General features: G+C 41.2%; 1 protein-coding gene across 5 annotated transcripts in view; it reads left to right on the top strand.

Moving 5' to 3' along the window:
• Positions 1-23575, top strand: part of znf536 (zinc finger protein 536) — a 219086-nt gene that overhangs the window by 9407 nt on the left and 186104 nt on the right. For all 5 annotated transcript variants that reach the window (XM_038701229.1, XM_038701230.1, XM_038701227.1 and 2 more), the window contains exon 2: positions 15477-15558. The gene's annotated coding sequence lies outside the window, so the exon portion shown is untranslated. The remainder of the gene's footprint in view (positions 1-15476; positions 15559-23575) is intronic.

Genomic DNA, 23575 nt, shown 5'->3' with positions numbered 1-23575 from the left:
ACAAACTGCAACATCCTAACCCCAATATCTCCAAACAATGTATTTATGACAAACAAGGTGGAAATACAGCCACTCTGGTTTTGAGTAAAGAGCTGGTAAATAAACTGTTACAGGTCTGTGATGTGTGAATCAGGAACAGGCGACAGCCATGTGGGTGCTGGAGGGCTGGAGCATGGCAATATTGTACCACAGATTCCAAATAAATACAATTTGATGTTGAACCTTGACCATTTTATAAACTAAGTTAACACAAAACATTTAACTTAACTGTAGTATAATTCAGAATAAAGGCGCGACTGTCTAGGTTTCTGAAAAATAAAACACTTTGCTTGGGATAAGGTTCAATCAGAAATCAGACTACTTAACTCCACATGTATTGCGTTTCTCAAAACAAACATAGTGGCCCTACCAGTTACAGCCTCTTACCAATTCTGCACCTAAACCAACCATCAGCTGCTGATTACACCACTAATGATGAACATGAACATGGCCAAATTCATCGAAAACATCTGATCTTTCCTTCCCTTCTTTGCCTCTCCCTTTTTTCGTCCATGCACACACAAACACTCACAAACAATCAGTTGATCCCACCTGGCGTTTTATTTAATTAGGTAAAATACACAGTACATGTGTGCGGGCACACGCATGAGAAAGTGTAAGTGCATTTGCTCGCCAAGAGCTGTCAGTCTTTCATGAACTACTTTAAAAAGCGTTGTTCAAGGTGGGAGCTAAATACTAGTTATCTATTATTTATCTACGTTATTACCAGGGTTGAATTTAAAAAGAGAGCTCTTCGACGTGGGAGAATTCCCCCGGCGCCTGGTTCCTTCCTTTAATACCTCTTTTAAGTCATAAGATGCGCTCCCACCCCTGCTGGAAAAGAAACCTTTAACAGATCTCCTGCAATTTCCGACAATTTTCTCAAATCATCTGGGTTTTTTTTTCTTCAAACGGCACACCTCATCATCTCCTCTCTCTCTAGCCCCCATCACCTCGTCTTCCTTATTTGTTTTCATCCATGTCTTTTTTGTTATTATTATTATTCTTGATCGTGAGCTGCAGTTGTTTTCTGCGGCTCAGAACTGCATTTTATCTCTTTTGTTGTGTCGTCCACACCAATCGTAGTAATGGGGAGAGAGTTAAGTGGAAGTGCCCGGGCCCTTGTTCAGCTTGTCTGTTGGCTGCTTTGGTAAACAGGACTGTCAGATCTGCACACACAGAGAAGATGGTGGTGGTGGTGGTGGTGGTGGGGGGGGGGGGGGTGCATCCATGGTGTGGTTGATGACACTGATAGGCTCGAAGGGTGGGAGTGAGTTCACACTTCAAGTTTGCTCACCCGCTCACAATGTGTGTCCCAAAAACTAGGGGGTCATTTTGAACAGATTCGCTATTTCTAGCCTCCTGTCACTCTATGGCACCCATTAAAGAAAGAATAGGAAAAAGACATGGAAAACCTACAATTCATTGGATTGTACAGTGTATAGTGGTAACTCAGTATTGTAGCAGGTTTTGTACCAAATCACAGACAGGAAAGGGTCTTTTTAATGGATAGTTCAGGTTTATTAAGATGGATTGTTTTTTCGTAGGTTTTGCTGTTTCTTCATGCTTATGGTTATAACATTGTGCTTACCAAAGCAATCACTGAGATCTTGGAATGCGGTAAAGTTTTTTCTTCACAGACCACCATTATGAAAGCAACATCTCTAAAAATGTTGTCGTTTTACCTCAATCTGCAAACAATGTCAATTATTACTTTTTTTTATCATACATTTGTAGCCATGCCAGCAGTTTAGGGATTCAAAGTAAAATATCTTTACAACTATTGGATGGATTACTGTTAAACTTTGCCAAGACATTCATGGTCCCCTGAGAATAAAACCACCAGACTTTGATGATCCCCTGACTTTTCCTCCATGGACATTTGGTGACAACTATTGGATGGACTGCATTGTAATTTGGTACACACATTCACATTCCCCCCGAGATGAATTATAATAACTTTGTTTTTATCTAGCGCCATCATGAGGTTGTGATTTTAATTTTAGTTTTAAAAGTTCAATTGTTCGATACTTTGGTTTCTGACCAAATACCTCCAAAACTCACATTCCTATTAGCCTAGACAACCTAGTCTGCTTTACGTTTAGTGTTAATTAGCAAGTGCAGCATGCTTAACACACTAAACTAAAGTTGGTGGGCATGATAAACATTGTATCTGCTCAACACCATAGCATTGCCATGGCAAGAACTAGCAGAATGAAACACGTAGTCGTGATAAATCATAAAAGTTTCATTGTAGACATCGCCCAACCCTAATGGGAACCATCCAGTCTGAGCTTTGAAAGAAAGTGGTATAGAAAATCTAACATTTGTTTTATTTTCAGTTTTCTGACCACTCTTGTTTCTTGCTGTTTCTTACCGACGGAAATGAAGATCCACGTGAGTTATCCTTTCAGCCAGAATTTTAACCTGGTGGATGAACAGCTGGATCAAAAGCCACACAGATAATAAGCTCATTTTCTGCCCCAGCACAGTATCGTGTACGCTTATTGCCTCCTTCCTGTCCTGACTGGTGCCTCCACACTTCACCCGGCCTGTGACCCCACTGACCAGAACTTACTCTGTCACAGGAAGTCCTTAAACTCTGTGCTCATATCCTCCCAAACACCCCTCATCCTGCCTATCCACCAACAGGACAATGTCATGGCAGAGCTGCTTCGGATTAGGGATTGGAGAGGTTTGCACCACAAATCTGAAGTTGAGGTAGAGTTTATTTCTCTCCGTCTCCCTCATAGCCTCCGTCTCTCTGATTGCCGATCAGCCCCCGAGGGCTTTGAGGCGCTCTTGCTGGATCCCTGTGATTAGAGTAAATGGCTTCCCCTCTGCTCGCCGGAGATCAGGGTTTGTTTGCAGGGTGGGAAGAGAAGGGCGATGTGAACAACGCAGAAGAGCGGAAGATGTGGAAATGGACAGAGGGAAGGCAAAGAGTAAAAGTAGAGTGAAAACATAACTTAAGCGTTGGTTTGACAGCTGGTGTGGAAGCCCGTGGATGACAGAATCCTATAGATGGGTCTCATACCATGTTTGCATCATATCAGATTTATGGTAAAAATTATCTTCCAAATGAGGATAAAAGACCTCAGCCTCCTAGTGGTTATTTTAAATTTTGGGGAATAGCTCTACTGTCTCCCCAGTAGCGTTATGAACGGTGTATCCCACATGAATTAAACATGTCAGCAAATACACCAATTCCAAGGTAAAAGGTGCAGTTTGTCTCTGTTACGTATAAAAATAAATTGTAACTGATTACTATCTTGGCAATCATGCCCTTTCTTAAAATAACGTGAAGGTGGCATCATACTCGAAGGAACTCGGCTCACAGGAGTGATGGTCTGCGCCGGTGGACGGATTGCCTCTCCAGGCAGTGTACTTAGTAGAGACGTGTGTGTCTGTGTGTGTTTTCTGATATGTGGCCTGTAATAAAATGTAAGCCCTCAGGTGCTGAATCCTCTATGTGTGTCTGCCTGTACGTGTGCTTGTCCTCAGTTCGCTGTCACTGTGACTCTACAGTATGTACCAGTACTGTACCTGTTGTGTGTGTGTGTGTGTGTGTCAGTTACTGCTGGGAAGGGCATTTGATCCAGCCGTGGCTCATGTTTGTGCAGAGCCCGGTGGAGAGCTAGCGGAGGTCAGTCTTCTCCTCAACACCCCTTTTTCATCCAATTTCTGTGGCTGCGGGCGGCCGCTTGCCGTGCTTTTGTTGCCCGAGGTAATCTCTGAAGTGATCTTAATTATGGAGGTTCGGCCTGTTCCTCCCCCCCCCCCACCTCTTCCTCCTCCTCTCTCTCTCTCTTCCTTTTCATTCTTTCTCTTTCTGTCTTCCTCTCTGTACACGCTTTTAATCTAACAGCGTAGTTAGCGCGTAATGAGGGCGAAGGGAGCACGTGCGCGTCTGCTTACACATGCTGCGAGGCTTCGAAGAGAGGGAGGAGGAGGAGGATGAAGAGAGTGAGGAAGCATGGGAAGGGCCGGATGACAAACGGTTATACACTTTCCATGACAGGTTTGTCAAGAAAATTATGTGGCAGACCAGAAATATGGAATTTATTTTGAATTCTGCCAAACCCAAAAGTGAGTGCTATGAAAAGAAAGGTTTAACTTTTTATACTACAAAAACATTTCTCAAATTTCATTAAAAAAAAATCATATTCATAAACCGACCACTGGGCATGAAGTGTGATTCATTTCCTGTTGTATTTATAATTACGTAACATTAAATACATATAGCCGCTGCCTGTCTTCACGGTGTCTAGAAGTAGACAAGTGGAGCTTAATTCTAAATTTTTTTAAATCAAAAATCAAAAAGGAAATAAAACAGTTGGTGTATTCCAGTGAGAACAGTTTTGATGGAGGGAGGAGAGGATGGTGATAGACCTGGAGGGAAGCAGGGAAGGGGTGGGAGGGAAGGGAGGGGCAAGGGGAGCATTGGGGGTTAGAGAGAGAGGGAGTTAGATGGGATCCATTACACATAAACAGCCTAGGCATTGATGAGATGATCCGACGAGGATTAGGCCGACAATCCTGATGGACACTGAAAAGGTGACCACACTGGGAGGGGTGTGTGTATATATATATGTGTGTGTGTGTGTGCCTATATGCACATGTGGAAATGTGTGTATGTGGTTTGTAGCACAATAGCATATGCTGTAACCCCCCCCCAACGCTGCCGCCGTCGCTCTTTAAGGTCCCGCTGGGAGCCATTTCCAGGTCACAGCGAGGCCAAAGGGCAGCCGCTGGGGCATGAATGTCAATCAAGTCAGAGCTGCATCGCTTTGAGACGTTCTGGTTCTTCATGTGTGAAATGTGTTATGATATCACTTAGCTGGTTTCAGTTGGTTCCACTTTTTAATTAGTCCAAAGACCTGATGGGCTGTATTGGAATTTAAGGCCAGAATTAATACATTAATACAACAATTTTGATGATCGATCATTTATGCATTTATCAAGTGAACATGCCAACAGCTTCTTAAATGTGAGAGTGTATTGCTTTTCTTTCTCTCTTCCTTTTAAGTCTTTGTAAATTGAATTTATTTGGTTGAAAAAATCAGGCAAAGACATCTTCTTGCCTGGGAAGTTTTTAGTGGCATGTTTCACTATTGAGAGATTAATCAATAACTAAAAAGTTTAGTTGAAACAACCAGTTGATAAATCAGTTTGTTGATTGTCAGGAAATTAAAAACAAATCTTATGATTAATCGTATTAGTTATTTTTGAAACAAAAATCCCCAAAAGTCTCTGGTTCCAGCATCTCAAATTATTTCACACAAAGTGTTTCGGACAAAACTGAGAGTCTTTTGTAGTTGGACTGTTTATTGGACAAAACAAGCACTTTGGCATCTTTTTTTGCGATTTTGGCCATTTTATAGGCCAAATGATTAATTGGGTAGGATCCTCTGCATTTATGAGTCGTGTAAGAATCATATGCTAGAATTTAGAGACTGTGGGTAATGGAACTTTTTCTCTGTCTGCAGGGCAGTTTGTGCATGCAAATGTGTGTGTGTGTGTGTGTGTGTGTGTGTGTGTGTGTGTGTGTGTGTGTGTTACAGTGAGGCTGCTAATTCCTTCAGGGTCAAGGGGAGGGGCCAGGGTTAAATGGTATGACAGTGGAGGTCAACAGTGATTAGCTGCCATCTGAACTAATGGCTGGATGCTGAAGAGGAGAAGGGACAGGAAGAAGAAGAAGAAGAAGAAGAAGAAGAAGAAGAAGAAGAAGAAGAAGAAGAAGAAGAAGAAGAAGAAGAGAGGCAGGGGAGAGAGGCGCTTGCATTCAGGGTACCGGTTTGTTGAATCATTGTGTGTATGTCATTGTGTTGAATAGTCTCCCCCCTCCCATTTGTACTCACCCCCCACTATCCCCTCCTTTCCTCATGTCCTTATATTATTAAAGGTTGCCTCCGTGCTTAAGTAAGGCAAAGCAGATGGCCCTTTTCATAAATCATGCTTATAAGATGATTATAGGCGTCACCGCCACCATTCTCCCTTCACTTGCTTACAGTAGTGCTTACAGTTTTACTCAAGACCTGCTAATCTGGCTGTATTTTTAAAAAAAGCACAAAGCCACTGCTAAAGCTAAACTGATCATTTTACTGACCAGGGGAAAGGAGATGCCACTGTTTGAACCCTGAAAGCTGCAAAAAGCCTACAAAGGTGACAAGTCTGGAAAAGAAAAATGCAAAGATAAGATTCCTTGCCCTTCCTGTGCCGCCTCCTCTCTCTCTTCCAGACTCTCAGCGTTACCCCCCACTTGTTATGATCCCAAGCTTGGCGCAAAGTTGCTCAGAACAGGATGTTAAATATATAGCACAGGGAGGGAGAAGGAGAGGAAGAGAGATGGAAAAGGAGTAAAAGGAGGGGTTGTGTGTGCATGTGTGTGTTGGATTATGTCTGTGCCGTTGCACTATTCCTTGATGTATGCACCATGTCAGGCAGTCATTGTCTCCTGGGTAAAGAATGATAGTTCAAATACCTAGCATCTCTCCCCTGGTGCTCCAAATGCTCGCCTTTGAAGTTTTTATAATCCATCTGTCATCTGCGAGTAGGGAGGGCACATGTTCTGTACCACTCAATTACCAAATTCTCTTTTTGCCAGCTACAATGAGACAGGAAGCAAATAATATGGGCGACCCTGAAAAAAGAGAGAAAAGGGGTGGTGGTGGTGGGGTATATAGAAAGAGAAAGGGAGGAATTGCTTGAAATCCTGCGTTCCTGGCTTTCTCACGCACTTGATTGTGTCCCCTCGCTGCCTCTCATAACAGGAGAACAAAGCCTGTTTGTTGTGGGTGGAATGCCTAAAATGCTTCCTACTGTTACAATTATGAAGAATTTGATTGAATGTGTATTGTTTCAAGGGCTTGGTGATTTTGATCATTTTTAAAGTGCCTTAGATTGTTATTCTGCTTCCCTACTAGCAATAATAACCAGTCACCTAATCAAATTCCATTTGATATAAACATTTCATTTGTTATAACGGCTGCTAGACGTTGATGTTGTGAATGGCTAGTGTGAAAAAAAAGTGTTTTGATTATACATTATTCATTACAGACACTTAAAGATGCATTCTGATAGGCTTTTTGTCAGCTGCTGGATGGATAATCTAATGAAGTTTGCTGCAGTTCTTGGTGTTAAAATTGTCTTTAATTGGTGAACGCTTTGTTGTGCGTTGCTTTAAAGCTGCACTGAGGCGACCAGAAAAACTTCAGATAACCATCTGAAAAATAACAACAGCAGCAGTTGCAAATTATGGCTCTGAAACATATTTCATTTACATACGCCACAGGCCCCTTTTAAGGCATCTACCTTTTAATTCTTTTTCATATTTAACACTCAATACAAAACAATAAAAGCCTCAGATCTCTGCGTCTGTACCCTCGTTTACATTCAAAATCCCCCTCCTCAGCCCCCATCCGAAAGCATCCTCACTGGGAAGAAGATGAAAAGATTGTTTTGAGAAACTCGAAAGGATATTTGACATTCTTTGGTTGCTTCTGAAACTTCCAATATTCTTCCGTAATTGTTTCATACACGTTATATATCTTCATTTGGGGGAACGGGGGAGATGAAGAACACGTCGGCTTCTTTCTTCCTGAATAAAAGGCAGCAGAACCCATCTGGTTAGGTGAAACATGGCTGGCCCTCTCGCGCTCATCGCTGAAATAATACTCCCTCTAATGACTCCCACATATTCTGAAATCTCCCTTTTGAAATTGGTCTTGGCAGATTATTTGCAGGTACTTGAGTTGCATCTGTTTGCAATTTTGCAAATGTGGAAGACTTTAATGCTGGGCAGGGACGGATAGTAGAGAAAAGGCTATTTTAATCCCTGGGATAACACTGGCTGTCAGTGTGGAAGGGCCTGGGTAGTGGGCTGCACCGCAACCTAAATTTTAACTTGTCTTTACCCAGTTGACAATATGTTTATACATTCTAATGCTACATTCTTCCTCCCCCATAATTTGTAGCTGTCTATACATGGGACCAGTTTTATATAGTGGCGTCTTTGGTGGTTGCAGATGGTGGAAGAAGGTGGTGTGCACTGTGAATCCAAAATATTCAAATAGAAGTGTTAATGCGTTTGATCAGGTCATAGCAGATTAACCAGTGTGGAAAATAACTAATTACATTTAGACAAGTGCTTTATTTAAGTAAAGATTTGAGCTCTTGTTACTTTGAGTATTTTAATTTCATGGCACTTTATACTTCCAGTCCACAACTGTCCTTGCAGTCCCATGAAAACCATGCATCTCCAAATTTGGTGATTATGATTTTTGTTTGGAAAAACTGAAGGATTGAGGGTCCAGAAATTCTTTGTACTTTTTTAACTGAATAAACAATAAAAAACATTAGATTAGATTATTTGAAAAATCCTTTCACACAAAGCTGAAAACAGGCCTGTTTTCATGGCTCATGAAAGTTTTGGAAATTTTGGAGAAACATGGTTTTCAATGGTTGGCGCTGAAATTTGGATTTTGCATTCAACAATATGATCAATTTCTGAAATATAATGCAATCTTGTAGGTTAAACTACCCCAGGAGTATATAAAGTAGTTATTCCCCTTGTCTATTTACATTTATTCATTTAGCTGAAACTTTTATCCAAAGCGACTTACAATTGCTCCAGAGGTCACACGCCTCTGGAGCAACTAGGGGTTCAGTGTCTTGCTCAGGGACACAATGGTGGATGTCTCACAGTGGGAATCAAACCCAGGTCTCCCACACCAAAGGCAAGCATCTTATCTATGCACCATCACCACCCCATCTGTCCTATCTATCCTATCTAATAATAATATAATATAATACAGTATATAGTAGTATAGTATAGAGGTATAACATTCACAGGGGCAGTTTTTCAGCTTCAAGTACTTTACCTTTTGATACTCTAAGTAAATTTCGCAGATAATACTTTTCAATGCAGAACTTTTACTTGTGATGTGGTATTTTTCCATGTGGTATTGCTACTTTAGTCTCACATATTGTATTCAATCATTTAATTTGTATATCACAGACAATATGGCTCACAAATCCCTGGATGCCTAAGAGTTTGTCAGGTATTTGTATTGTCCAGTATGAAGTGCAATGATCAGCGAAGCTAAACCAAAGCTGAAATAATTGTGACTTCAGTCCTTATTATTTCTACCATGTGGTGAGCAGCTGACCAGCTTAAGCCTCCCCCTTTTTTCACCCCATTCCCCCCTCCCTCCCCCTTTTAAAACTGTAATAAGGTGCCCTATTGTCCTATGGCAGGGTGTACCGGGGCCACAGCCGAGCCCACCCGGCTGACTGTAATTGCATAGGTGGTTACAATTACATTAATTACATATTTCATCAACACTGTTTATCCAGCCGCACGGTAAATGAAGAAGCCAAACTTTTAACTCTGTCTTTTGTTTTTGCATTTCTTGTCTCCCGCCCCCAAACCCCCCCTTTCTGTTCCCTGCTTTTTTTTGTGTGTGTGTGTGGTTGTTTTATATTAGGAGCAAAGGGAGGGGAGGTGCCAGAGGAGGAATTATGCTGAAAGTGTATGCCTTGCAACTTTTCCCCTCCCTGTTGGAAATGTTTATTTGAACAGTAAGCTCATGATTTGAATATTTGTAATCCATGCTTAAATTTACAGGCCAGATGAACTTTTTGGCACAGAATGGCAACCATAAGTAGGATTTTGAGAAAAGCTTTACAAAATTTTAAGCCATGTGCAAGGCTTATATAATTTAGAAGGGGGGAAATATGCACAAATAAAACAGGCTCTGTCTTATTTACTTTACACGGGCAGAAAAAACTGCATCATATGGCGCCTGACGTATATATGCGTTAGTTATGTCCTTCTGTCCACACTTTTTAGAAAACAGAATCTAAAGCTAACAAGCAGTTGTCTATGAATACTTGAAGGAATAAAATAGCCCCAGAGGCACAGGCACTTGAGTCGTTCTCCTGTGTTAGATGTAAATGAGCGTATTCCATATTGACTTGTGCTGGCGGGGATGCCACCCATATTAGGCTGGGAGGTGGGCGGGTCGCCCCGGCGAGTGGCAGAGAGTGATAGAGAGAGACTGGGAGAGAGGGGTCGCTGAGGCGGGCAGGAAAAAGGAAGGCTTTCTTAAATGATGCTAATCAGTCCGGAGGGGCCTGGCCCTCTCTCCCTCATCAGCCTGCTGTAATTCAGATGTGCTGAGAACCTGGAATTAAATGTGTCACTGTGAGGCACATGCGTGTGTGTGCTCTTGTGCGTGTGCATATGTGTGTGTCAGCCTGTATTTGCCTTGTATTCACTTCTGTTGTGTGTGTGTGTGTCTGTGCGCGTGTGTGTTCATGGGGTGTTTAGGGGTTAAGTAGAACCAAATTAGTCGATGGGAGAACTAACAGCAGCAGTAGCTTTCTGTGTGGCTACTTCTTGGTGAATGTCAAGATGATTTAGCTGCTCTTCTGCTCGCCGTCTGTCTCTGAGCACTGGCCCTCCAATCACCGCTCTGGGCTGTCTGTTTTGTGGCCCTCCGTGCAACAAATGAATATTAAATCTGCACTGGGCAACTTCGCACACTGGCAAGAGGTTAGAGTCTGAAATATGAGGATGGTGAAGCCCAGAAAAGCTGCAAGGTAACAACAGTAAACCGTCCCCTTCTGCTGTCTGCTGATGGTGAAGGAAGTACTGCAGAGAACAGCTTCTTCTGCATTTATTTGCTCGGGTGCTATTCAGTGTCACTCTCTTGACTTTTGCAACTACTGTTTACACTTTTATACACCTAATCAAAATCATGGAGCTTTAAATCATACAGACAACTCTAGGTCAGTGCTGACCATGGCTGTGTGCAAATGTTTTGTTGAAATACTAGTGATGATATGACCAAAACAGCACTTTTTTTGGCAGCTTACATTGAGGAGCAAAAGCATGATTTGTGTGTTTTTGTTTTACCAAAGAAGCTAAACTTCTCAAATGCTAAATATTTTACCATATACACGCAGCTTTGCAAGAACTTTGCCTAAATGAAATGCAGTCTAAACTTTACAAACTGAATGAATTGATGATTAATGAATAAATGAGGGAACTATCTGATCAAGGTGTAAGTAAAGAAGAGTGGGAAAATGAGCATGCGTTCAATATGTTTGTGATAATTTTCGATAGATTTCATTCTTTACCAAAACCGAATTGAATTGAGGTTTGATATCCAGCTCTAGTGTTAATCAGTGTGTCCCTGTGTGAGCTCACAAAGGTGTCTGTGTTGTCTTTCTTGCCAGCGAAGGGTGTATGTGTGTATTCTTGCTAACATATTGTGTGTGTGTGTGTGTGTGTGTGTGCTGGGAGGGGTGTGGGGGTGCGAGTGCATGTGTGCGCAGGGACGCCAGTTGGGCTAACAGCTGAATCATGGCTCAGCCGCTGCCCCTCGTAGTCCTTGGCAGTTAGCGGTGTGAAAAGCCTTCTCTTTGAGGGCATTATATAGATTAATGTGCTGTGCCTCGGGCAGAGACACACACACCTCACCAGGGAGGGATCCTGACCGTGTGTGTGTGTGTGTGTGTGTGTGTAAAGCAGAGAATGCTGAGATTTTCTGTGAGTTTCTGTTGAGGTTTAAGTGTGTGTATATGTGAACGTTTGTGTGTGGGTGTGTGCTTATTTGTGATTGTGTGCATATGTGTGTGTGGATGTGAGAAGGGACAGTATGGGGGGCGGTGGGGAGGGGGGGTGTTAACAAGAGACTAGGGGAAGGTACTGTGAGTAAGCTGTGCATGTGTGAGAGAGAGAAAGAGAGAGACAGAGAAAGAGGCCTGGGTGGCATTCAAATGTGTTCTTGGTGAATTCTTGAATTATTTTTTTATGTATCTTCTTACACTTTGTGTTTGTGGTATAAAAGTTATTCAGTGATAATAGAAATTGTCTAATAAACAACACATTTGATCATAAAGAGTTAATGACAGAACGTAAAGTGTAAAAGATATTAGCCTGTGTTTCTTATGTGGATGTACCTGTTTATTTCGAAATGCAGCAGGATTCGCAGATATTAGAGTGCATGCTTCATTAAACTATGACTCTGTGTGCAATAAATACCCTGGAATACTTTCACTCACTTTTCACCTCATTTTTTCCTTCCAGTATATTAAGCCTACTACTTTTTAAGTACCTAAATCTACATGTATTTAGGCTACTGGATGTCTGAAGTAGCATCTGGGGAGTTGATAGCTTTCTGTCAAAGTATTTTTATATGAATCAGAGGTGTTTACGGGACCTGGTGACCTGAAATGGTCCAGTGCGTCACTCTCTCTTTACCTTCACTTTCGGTCTATCCCAAATGACTTCTTAGCTTAGCCGAGTCAAGTTCAGCTGATGAACTGAACAGTATCTCAGCAAATGCACATAAATGCCACAACTGCTGGAAGCAAATGCAAATGGAAAAGTACAACACCGTTCCAGCTGAAGTTAAAGCAAAAACCTTGTAGGGGTAAACAGGATACTTTTTAAGGCTTCTCGCTTTCTCTCTGCCTCTGTCACTCTTTTGGGTTTTGCTTGGGATTGCTCATATTTTGTACGTTTCCCCTTTTCTCATCTTCCACACTTTACCATTTTGCTGAGAAATAAGGGGGAGATTTTCCTTATCAGAATTGTAGCACATTCCATTCAAGATTAGCCACATCTGTTGTTTTGTATATGTGCTGCTGCATGTGCGTGAAAGTGTGTGCATGGGACTTGAGAGTTCTGAGATTATTTATGTGATTTTTCTGCCTCTTTCACATGTACTGTAGCTGCGTAGTCTTGGGAAACAGTGTATATATGCACATAAATGTACATATATGTCTATATATGAGTATGCATGTGTGTGTACTCTCTAGCCAGCGGTCTAAATAACCTACTTTTGTCAGACAACGGCATCAAGTCATGGAGGTGCACATATGCAGAAAGCTATTTGGAAAGGCCTCCTCGTAGCTGTCAGCTTTTATTATGCACTGAGGTGTCATGTTTGTTAGGAAGCTGAGTGCAGATGGCAGAGTGGAAGAAATGGATCACTAATTTTAACAATGATTAATGAACAGAGATGGAAAATGAATTACATCGGACTATTGGAGGCAAGGAATATTTTCTCTGAAAATGTTAACTTCGGCTGCCAGGCAGCGGAGTATATTGAGGAGGGGGAGGGAGCGAGAGAGTGTGTGTGAGTGTGTGTATGTGTGTGTGTGCATATATGTGTGTTTGTTTGTATGTGTGCGCACTGAGGTGCAATTTCCCCCCGCATCTTTTGTAGAATCAACACTTCACTGCTCTTGCCTATTACTTTACTGTTCGCCTGCTTAAACACTGCCGGCTTTATACACATTGCCCCCCCCCCCCCCATGTGTATTGAACTACCAGTTAAGGTACACACTCTTTAATAAGGTAAACACAGGAAAGGTTAGGCTGTCTTAAAATGTTAGCTATTTTCATTATTCTGCAGTATGCTTTGATATCAAATCATAGATGTAGCAGATTCGATCAAGTGTCAGTAGCCTTTTCTGTGGTATTGCACGCTAGTAGAACAATAACCTGTGTGTATATCTGCCTTTGAATGTAGTCTGCAAGCTTTTTTTGTGACTCCATATTTAGTTTTGATCATAAAAACAGCAGTAAAGTATAAGGCAAAGCAGCCCTGGCACTGTGTTCAGAAAATCAACCTCACAGATTTTTTAATTTTTGATTGACCTGATGAACACCTCATCAATCACATTTTATCAGCCTGTTTGGGTTATAAATGACAGAGCAAATCAGTGCATTTGCCTTCCAGTATTACACTATGATATGGCAGTATATAAAGCAGACATAACACTCCTCATTGCTTGTGATCTGAGAGGAGTTCCTTATAGTTTCTCCTCTCTTCCTTCCACTTTCTTTCCTTATAAAAGACAAACCTGCCCCACACCCCCTCCCCTGTATTTGTGTCTCTGTCAAGGTTTTGTCTGGTGGGCGGTTGGTGCAACATGGTTTAATAGGTAGATGTGAACTAGTTTTTTAATTAAGGCCCTTATGGGAAACTAGGAAAGGGAGAATACAGAGCAACTTCTAGCAACATTGTGTGTTTGTGTACATGTGTATGTGTGTGCATGGAAGACAGAGAGAGAGAGAGAGAGAGAGAGAGAGAGAGAGAGAGAGCTCAGGTTACGGCGGCATATGCTAAGCACTCAGAAAACATACACAATGCCTTTGGTGAACAAGGTAGTCGGTATGCCCTTGGGAGCCAATTTAGATTGTGACTTAAGGCAATGTCGTGGCTTTGTGTGTGAGCGTGTGTGTGTTCTCTCTATGTGAGTGTGAGTTTTCCTGTTGACGCTCCATTGAAACAGTAGTGGTGGGTAGATCTGGGTGGCCCTCCTGCAGACCCTCCACATCTGTGTCCCCCCCTCCCATTGCAGGACTGAGCCAGCTTCTCCATGCCTGGCTGCCTCTCCACATCCAGATTAGCATTGTGCCTTAGTCGGACCTATACTTCTTTTAAGTAATAAGGTACAGCATTAATGCGACACTGAAGAAGAGCGCCACCTACAGACACAAAGAAAATGACGAAAGTGTTGCTCGAAACTGTGACCAACATGTGATCTTTGGGTAGTGGGGTGCAGAAAAACAACAGTGTTGTACTTTTAGCGCTGAAGATTGAAGGTAAGTATACAAAACCCAGATCCTGCAGATTACCATCTAAGCAAACTTCAACCGATTTAAGCAAACGTTTGAAATGTCACAAAAAATGAAAGGTAAATCAGGAGCAGTTCAGTCGGCTGCATAGAAATTGATAAATTAGCCTCTTCAACAATGAACAAAAATGTACAAACATTTTAGGTTTTCCACCTTAATCGAGCATAAAAACTTTTTGCCTGGTTCAGACCCTCTATAATTTCATAAATCAAATGCTACTTTTAAAGGGAGTGGCGGTCTTCTACTTTGCGTACTCTGTGTCGGCTTGATTATTTTGCTGCCGTTAAGCGGCGGGGTTTCAAGGCTGGATCAGATAACATCCTCTGCTGTGGCTCCTCTCGCAGTTTTCTGCTTATGAGAACAAAGCTTCCTGTTTAGTTTTTTCATTTGTTTTTTTCTCCCCAACAATGTATTTTAACTGTCAAACGATAATCCTTGTGCATCTCAGAATGTGTCCCAGTATGATTCCCTCATCTTAAACTGGATATTACAGTGTCAAATTAAAAAGTAATAATAGTAACAAAATGAAAAAGCAAAAGATTGATATACACAAGCAATTACACTTCATATATTTGTTAGATTACTCAAGGATGTGTAAATGACATCACGCCCTCACAGGAAGTCCTGAGGAAAAATAGAGATGTGGGGGGTTTTGGGGGAAGGGCATCATCACACAATATTTCAATGGGTATTTCTTTTCTGTCGCCAGTGTTGCAAACTTGTCAAGCTTCAAATGCGGGTGACTGTGAATTTCCTGGTGTGTGTGCTTTGTTTACAGGCTCTTGTCGTCCCACCTTCTGTGGAGCTGTCGGTGCTCTTCCTGACATCCGGCATTCGTTGGAACAGCGGCAGTCACACAGGTACGATCACACTGATTGATCACGGTAAAGGGGAGGATATTAAAGGTGTCTGTCACACTTACACACCTGCACATGCATCTTCTGTTTTCATTTAATTCTTTGTTTATCCTAGGAAAGTCAATTGAGCATGCACTTGTTAAGCAGAGCCATGCTTCTCAGTCACACTGCGGTGGCATTCATATCTGGGAGCTGCCCATTACAGCATCTGTTGGTGGGTCAGTGGCTCATTCTGGAGTACATCAAAGTTATAGGGGAGAGTTAGTTATTCACAATCCTCCTTTTTTTCCAGCCAGCTAGATAAAATAAATGGAGATCCCTTCAGCAACAAACACTTCAGGCTTCCATCACACAATGCATGAATGTGTACTTGCCTGCATGCACACTTTTTGGAAATATGACACATGGGTTGCATGGATGGTGGGGCGGTTGTAGGTTGAATGAATGTCACCCCGTTAACCTAAACTTGGGGAACTTTGCAAGTGGACATACAGTATGTCATCAACCTTGCATTAGCCTCCTTGCATCTCAGTTTTATAATGCACAATTTGCAGAATTGCACCATTATTTTGGATTTTTGCCCATGTTGTGTTTGTTTTTATGTGGTTTTGCCTATTTTCACAACGGACATCATGTTGGGACAGGACCTGCCATCCAAAGGAATGTGATTTGACAGTTGAATAGCATTTGGGACAAACATGGAAAAGTGAACACTCGTGGTAGCAGTTGACAGTGTTTTTATCTAGGGTGTCATGCCACATATGTTTGCACCTCTGATAGCAGAAAGACCTGCAGGATATGTTTGCGATGTCACAAACTGACACACAATAGACACCTTTTATCGGATTTGAACCCAATGTCAGAACTGCTTTTCTAATTAGAATTCTTTCGCATTCCCCATTGAATCTGATTAGGTTTAGCTTTCAAAAAAACTAAAACGTCAATTGAGACATGTGATCACCTTTAGTTAGCTGAAAATGTAACGCTAACGTTTTTAGTGGCAGCTTAATTAATGTTCACAACCTGCAGCTACAACCTGAAAATTAACATAGATAGAAATGAAATGTTGATTAAATGTATCTGACACATTGGGATAACAGCTGTGGCCTACTTACTTTTACAGTCTTATTTTCACAAACTACCTGTTTCAAATATTGGATGTCCAGAGACACTCCAGAATATGTATTGTCTAATTTAAGTAGCACAAAGAGTTGAATCAGGAGCTAGCATCTGCAAAGTACGCCTTCTAACAGGACTAACCGGGTCTCAGGTGTCTGAACTTATGACTAGTTAAATTACAATGTCTTCAGTTCAAAACTACGGTAGATCCAATGAGGAAATTAGACCAGTCTCTCTACTGAACACAGAGAGAAAACTGATATAACTCCTATCATCTGCACTACAGTTAATAAGCAAATAAGCAAGCATTTGTCGCAAAAGTATAAGCATTAATTTAAGAATAATGGAAGAAGAAGATGAGACATCAAAACCTCTTAAAAGCTAGGTGGTTTTGGGATACAGTAACACACATTTATTTGCCTTCTACCAGTAAATAAAGCAATAGTTAGACACAATAGCCATGTTTCCATCCAATTGTCATGCGAATTTTAACTGTACTTTTGAAATTTCGCAATAAAGACAAAAAAAAGAAATTGCGAAATATGTGCGTTTCCATCAGCTGGTTTGGAGCGAATAAACCAAGCTACGGCAAGCGTAGTTACATCAGTAGTTGACGTTACACATGGCTGTAATAAACAAGACGTATGGGTTCCAAACCAGAAACAAAATCAGTCACATGAACCTGATGGCTATGGATCTTTGAAAAATGGAGAGAGGTCCTCAGAGATGTGTTTCAAGCGGGCAAACTGCTACCAGCCATGTCTCCGCACGTAATGGGAATATCCGGCGTTATGCATGCGCCTCCAAATAATGCTTTTAAATGCAATAATATCCTTTGTGGGGTTCATCAATGGGGATAAATGATTCTAATTATATAGCCTATTCTATGAACGTTTAGAGTCGTTAATATTTAGTATAGTAGCATTCATTGAGATTCAGCAAAAATATGCGGTGATCACTGTGCAGAGCAAAGGATCTGAAAAGGACCTTTAAGAGGTTAATGCATAATTCGGCAGAGCAGATGATGAAGGCTACCTGCCGAGATTTGCATCCACCTCTTTTCTCAGTACAAACGAGCGTTACCAGCCAAGAGGTGCATGAAATTCTTGGCAGGCGTGCAGAACTCCGCATAACCAGGCAAGACGGCGACAGCAGAAACAGCTGATCAGTCGTGAGTTACAAGTTCGCTACGTCAGAACTTATTCGGAAAAAGTGTTTCCATCTCCCATTTAGCGCATTTTCTTTTTTTTGACAAAGGCAAAAACCACCTCAAGCGAGCGTAAAAAGTTTTTAGCGAAATTAAAGATTTTTTTCAAATTTTGCTGTTTCCATCAACCTTTTCTAATGCGATACTTCAAAATGCGCATTTTAAAACGTTGATGGAAACACGGCTACTGACACCAAGTAACGACACATAAATGAATTAACTTCTTGTATGTGTACACATACAAGGAATTTGACTCTGTTTTCTTTGTTGCTCTCAATGTACTTGCACAGAAATAGTAATACAGCTAAAAACAAGGACAACAAAGCTGAGGAAAGGTAAACACAAACAGCTATTATATGCAAAATGTATACAAGTAGGAACTCTAAATTTCCTGTGGAACCTAACACACTCACATCTTGCTGAAATAGATGTTGTTCCCCTGAAGGTTCATTGCTTATGGAGAATTATTAGGTCTATTTTACCCAAGCATTTCAAAAATGGCAGTTGGCAACATGTGTCATTAAAATGAAGTAAACACTTACCAATAGAGCTGCTCCAAGTTCTTGTTTTCTCACTTTTTGGATGATGCTTATCACCTAAGGACAAAGCTATGTAACATAAAATAAATTTGGTGCCAGTCTTTTCATCACATATTGACTAAGGATAATAATGGGACCCCCTACGTACACACACACACATACACACACACGCACAAACATACACCCCACCTGTCAAAAAGCCACGACGCCGTCAATTCCTCTCAGTGTAGCTCAAGGAGACAATTAGCAAACAGAGGTGACATGGTAAACAGGTGCAAGCCATTATTCCTGGAGCTGGAGGAGCGTGGCCACCCCATCTCTCATGGCGATGGGCTGTTATAAAGTGTGTACTGTATGTGTGTCTGTATGTGTGTGTGTGTGTGTGTGTGTCAGTGAGTGCCGGGAAATCACATGACAAGTGAGGAACATGTCTGCTTTGTGGGGTTAGGATGCTTCATCCTGCCAGGTTGTCTGTAATCAGCATGCCACCATCATCCTCGTCATCATCATCATCATCATCATCATCATCATCATCATCATCATCATCATCATCGTCGTCGTCGTCCTTGTTACTGTGCTTATGCACCAGGAATTAGACTTTCTTGTTTTTAGGAACACATCCCTCTAGCATCACTCCCCTTCCTCTTTCCAATAATTACTCATTTATTCGCACTTTCTCACTGCTCTGTATTCTTTTAATTCGTAATAAACCATTTTCCTGAGAGTCGGCTTCCTGTGAAACAGAGAAAGGGATGAGTGGGTCAAGCGGGTTTGTAAAAATTGATTGCTTTTAAAGTGCTAATCAATGGAAACCTTTTCTCTTGAAGCTGGAAAAATCATGTTATAACATTTATGATTCAGAGAAGCAGGGATTAAACCTATATGGCAGCTGTCCTCTTCAGGACAAGCTGAGACAATGGCCTGTCTGATTTATCACCGTGCATTCACATGTGCCTCACCAAACTGAAAAACAAAGACATATTTAACTGCAAATGTAACATTCACATTATATTATTTTTGATCATATCAGATTTCATGCTTCACACTCTATTTCAGACACTATTTTGTCTTCATACCTTAAGGATAATAATATGATGCTGCGTTTCTCCAGTCAAACCATGCCTTGGTAATGGTCTGTTGTTGTGAAACACATTTTGCCGGCTGTAGTTTTATTAATCAAATATAGCATGGGTGAGTCATGTCGTTTTGGCTTGTGTCATATCAGAGGTATGTGCCACAGATTTCCCTCATATTGGAAGCAGAGCTAACACATGCTCCCCTTGACGCATTCTCACACCATTTCTCACACAAAGCACTCACACACACACTTGTAGACGCATACACACACACGCATACACACACACACACACACACACACACACACACGCAGATGACTTATATAGAGATCTGCACATGGATTACTATTTACAGACTGACGCATAAAACCTTGACATACCAAACCTTCTGCTGAAAAAAGAGAGGAACATCAGTTGTTTCTAATGAATTTGTATCTAAGTAGCGGTGTTAGGTTTTGGAAAATGTCTACTTTGACTTAAATAATATTTCAAATGCTCTTTTTCTTGTAACAATAGTGTTATTTCATTGTGTTATCACTACTTTTACTAGCTTGAAAGACCTGAATAAATGTACTCTCACCAACAGAATAAAAAGAAATTCCTAAACTTATTCCTAACTTTAAAGTTTGTGGTGAGAATCTTTCATATGGAAATCAGATCCTAAAGAAAAGATGTTTGAACAAAATTGACATAATTGTATTGTCAGATACGATCAAATTATGATGGGGTTTTTTGTGCATTCCAAGAATGACTAAGTGCAAGTTACTTTTTCAATGTACCCACGTTGCCTCAGTCTGGCTACTAATTCTCCAATGATTTCCAGCATTTCCCAGAATGCTTGTGGATGTGAACTTTTAGCTTCTTGCGTTTATAGCCATATGAGTATAGGTAGCCAGCTAATCTGTGAAGGTTGGGTTTTCTTTTTGATAGTAGCTTTTACTCAGTGACACAGCTTTGTCACTTGGCTGCAATACATTTTGGATTGTTTTACTTGATGATTTTAAAACTATGAAATGAAACAGATTCCAGACAGAATTTTTTAATTTTTTATTCTGAACAATGTACACCTAAAATATTGATTCCACTGCTGGAAGTGTCGACGTGATGTCAAACAAACTACAAAATTTAACCTGCACTCCATGTTTTTTCCTTAAGAAGATAGAAAAAGAACAACATAAGGTGCAGGGGTGGTGGGTGGAGAGGGGTCAATTTTCCCACAGTTTCCACTTCAGTGTTGTTTGGTTAAGATTGCCACTGCTGTGTGGTACTCTACCCCGCTGGTATAAATAAGGCATGATTGGCATCACAGCAGAAGAAAAACTCTCTCTCTCACTGACTGTCTCTCTCTTTATCTCTGTCTCTCTCTCTGACAGCCTTCATTTGCTGGAGGAGTGGCAGACTTGGTGGGAGTTAATGATTATAATTATTTCGCTTTTTTTCTTTCTTTTTTTTTTTTTTTTTTTTACATTGTGGGATAATTATTTAAGAGGTTCGTGTAGTCATTGTTGTAATCAGTAAAGAGAGATTACAGAAAATCCGCATGCCAACAGATGGCACTTTGCTGTTGTTGTTGCTTCATATTAAACCCAGTGCGACACACTCGGTAGCAGGCAGGCAAGAGTAAGGGGACAATCAGAAAGGGGCCAGATCATAAAACAATTTGTCCTTCATCATAAATCAATTTATCATATCACTCTATCCCAGAGATAAAAGAAATCAAAAGTATTAGGCGTTGTGTTAATGTTCAATCCCAAATCAGCTATCCCACTAACACACTCATCTTCCAAAAGTGGGGTTTTGGGGCATTGTGGGAGTTGTGGCGGATTTACACGAAAGCCTGTCAACACAACAGTATTTTACCAGAGGAGCCCCGACCCCATGACTTTATCTATTAACACCAGTGTGCACTGCCATGGTTGTTCACACTCAACACAATCCAACGGTCAGTGCTTGTTAGCTTTCCTCCTCTGGGATATCTCCTTGTGACTGCGAGCTGACCACTTTCACTATACATCCACAGTTGCATATTATTTCTGTTTTTTAAGTCTATTTCTATATATACATTTCTTGCCAAGTGAGAAAGAAACAGATAAATAGGCGAGGCGAAGTGAGGGCACTTGCAATCCAGGTTCGGGGAGCAGGAGAAGTACCAAGGCCGCTGGCCTACATTCCTGACTAATTGTATAATTGGAAAAGCTCTCCAAATGAGCAAGCAAGCCCCCCTAAACCCCACACAGCAACCACCTGCCCCCTACTCACTTAACACCCCCCACCACCACTACCCAACCCCCCCATCCACACATGCACGCCCTTCAAAGCAAATCACAAAAGAGCATTTTGGGAATAATGATAATTTCAAAAAGCGTCCATTATTAATCCCACACGCTCGCATCCCTGGCAGCAACAGCTAGGCTGGTTAGCACAGAGGGCACAAGCCACCCCCCCCCCCCCGCCCCACTACAATAAACAGTCAAGTGGGAAAAATCATTAATGCAAACTTTATTTCTTAAAATACTACATCTCGTGAAGATAGCAAAAGTGTATTCCTTTATACTTCAGAAAGCTCCTCCAGAGCCACAGACATTTTACAACTGTTTAAACAAGCTGTATAGTACTTCTCATGATGAGTAAACTTAATTTAATGTGTAAAATCAGTACTTTTTCTTTAAAGCAGTTCCATAAAATTTGTTAAAAGGTTGAAAAGCACTCGTAAACTTAACTTTCATTTTAGATTTTTGTCATAAATAAATAATATTATGCCCAAATGGGATGATCTACCTGTGTGCTGTGTTAGTGCTCATATTTTACTGTTAGTACCAGAGCTCACGGTCAAATTGGATTTCCTGATTTATGGCCCCTGCCACACGCCGTTCATTTCCATGGCTACTGAGAGATGGGGGGGTATTTGTGAGGTCGACAGTGGTGTCTAACGGGATAGCAGGGTGCTGTTAAAATGAAGCGGTTAATTAATGCTATTGATCAGCAAAAAAAAAATAGAGGCAAATAGGATTTGCATACAGCCCGAGTGATCAATGCATTAACCAATTTTTTTTTCTCCCCCTTCTGAAATCTGATTTTCTGAGTTTTCAAAGTGAAAGAGAGAGAGTTCAGACTAATGTGGATCGATCGGACCTCTCTCAGACAAGAATACAAAGCATTTTATTAGCCGGTGAAGGGTGAAACATGCCAGGAGAGAGGACGGCGTTTGACGTTGGATTATGTATGTCTCACTTCAACAAGAAGATTGCCATCTTCTTTCTTTACATATTTGTTTAAACTATTATCGACAATGTCATTTTTCTCCCACTTCACACGGTGTACAGAAAACCTGGTAATAAGGTGATATTTCTGCAGGGTCAACCAAAATCTGTTTTCTAAAAGGCAACAATGTAAAAAGAAAAACACATCAATGACAATAACAACAGGGGCATGAAAAAAACAAAAACACAGGAGGTGTTAAAAAAGCAATATGTTGTTTTTTTCTCCTCCTTTCTCTCCCTCTGTCAAGAGCAGCTTATTATAGCGTATTGATTTATAAAGCTTTAAATGTGATCCTCCATGTCCAAGTCAAGGGCAGGGAGCAATAGAGAAAGGGAGAGAAGAAGAGAGGGAGGGAGAGAAAAAGAAATGGAGAGGGAGAAAGAAAGGCGAAGGGAAAAAGGCGTCTGGAGACGGATAGAGATAGAAAGAGAACGTCCACGACATGGGGAAGTGACAGCAAGGCATTTTCAGAGCCGCTCTGGAACACAAAAGGGTAATTGTTTTAGCCCAGATGTTGCTTTCGCACAACAAGCAGGATACAATGTTCCTACTGAGCTGATGAGCCCAATCAGTGAAATGATTAAAAATTGATTTTGTCCCTGTAATTACAGTATGTAAACTACTTAGCCGGGATTGCAAAGGAAGTGATTTTCTAATTACGTATATACTCTGGTGTCTAATGATTGGTTTTTTGAAGTAATGAAGAGAGGGTCCTAACGACTCCACTGTGTTCTGTTGTTGAAGGGAGAAGGCAAGAGAAGGGCTGTGTGTGTGTGTGTGTGTGTTTGTGTGTGTGTGTGTGTGTGTGTGTGTGTGCG

This window comes from Micropterus salmoides, unplaced genomic scaffold, assembly GCF_014851395.1.
Source record: "Micropterus salmoides isolate LMB-PRFRI ecotype aquatic unplaced genomic scaffold, ASM1485139v1 Ms_hic_scaffold_6, whole genome shotgun sequence".
NCBI classification, from domain to species: domain Eukaryota; kingdom Metazoa; phylum Chordata; class Actinopteri; order Centrarchiformes; family Centrarchidae; genus Micropterus; species Micropterus salmoides.
The sequence above is the reverse complement of the archived record's forward strand: the minus strand, read 5'-3'. Positions and strand labels throughout refer to the sequence as shown.